This window comes from Octopus sinensis, linkage group LG11 (assembly GCF_006345805.1).
Source record: "Octopus sinensis linkage group LG11, ASM634580v1, whole genome shotgun sequence".
NCBI lineage: Eukaryota > Metazoa > Mollusca > Cephalopoda > Octopoda > Octopodidae > Octopus > Octopus sinensis.
This window is the reverse complement of record NC_043007.1, coordinates 41,919,591-41,920,866: the sequence shown is the minus strand read 5'-3', so window position 1 is coordinate 41,920,866 and position 1,276 is coordinate 41,919,591.

The window sequence follows — 1,276 nt, the reverse complement described above, 5'->3', positions numbered from 1 at the left end:
TCATTTTATATCTGTTGTTCTTACTAGCATGGGTTGCACAGTTTGACCAGGGCTGGCAATTGGAAGGCTGCACCAGACTCCAGTCTGATTTGGCATAGTTTGCCAAATGTAAGCCTAAAGACTTAACGAACTTTCTCCTTTTTTCCTTTCTCTTTTCATTTCCCTTTTTCTTCTATCTATTTTCCTCCAATAAACTCTAAATCATTCTGACAATGTTTGTTAAATGGAATGAGATAAATGCAAATTTACTTCGAAATAACAAACTGAAACAGCTGTAAATGTTATTGAACTACAATTAAACTATGACTTTTTAATTTAATACCAATGATCAACTTTTAATTGTTAATTGTTGCTCCATTTCTTTTCTTATCTGTATATATATATATATATATATATATATATACAACGGGCTTCTTTCAGTTTCCGTCTACCAAATCCACTCACAAGGCTTTGGTCAGCCTGAGGCTAGTGTAGGAGACTCCTACCCAAGTTGCCATGCAGTGGGACTGAACCTGGAACCATGTGGCTGGTAAGCAAATTACTTATTACACAGCCACTCCTGTGCCAATATATTGATTAGGCAATGTGAGGCCCTTGTATGACTCTTGAGTCTGGCCAAAAATTTATACATTCTAATGCATAATGCACAGCTGCGATGGCTGGCATAATGCACAGCTGTGATAGCTGGCAAAGCTCTCTGATGGCTGACCAGGCCTGCATGACTCAAAAATTTCCTCTCACAAATCACACACATAAAAAGCAACACACCCTTATTTTCTACAAGTTCATTCTTTCTAAGCCTTCTCTTGCTCTTCTTGTGCTTCATTCTCTCTCTCTCAAACTTCAAACAACCAGTACATTCTTTTCCTCCATCCAATTCGGTCTTGTGCCTCCATCTCCCAATCATCAACTGAAACTCCTGTCTGTGTCAGAGTAATTCTAAAGCAGTCCTTTTGGGTTTATGAGCTGGCCTCCTTCCATCATCCAGCTCCCCATACAAAAGCTTAGGAAGTCTTTTATCATTCATTCTCACCAGATGTCCACTCCACCTCAAACAACTTTGCAGAATCATCAACTCTACATTCCTACTTACACTTCACTCAAGTACCTCCACATTACAGATCGCCATTCATATATATATATATATACTTTATTAGGAATTGAGTTAATCCACTATGGACATTATTTTCTCTGTCACAATAAATAAATAGAATGCAATAAAATAGAATCACAAAGCACATAGCAAATTTTCTGTTAATTCGACAAATCTCAAACA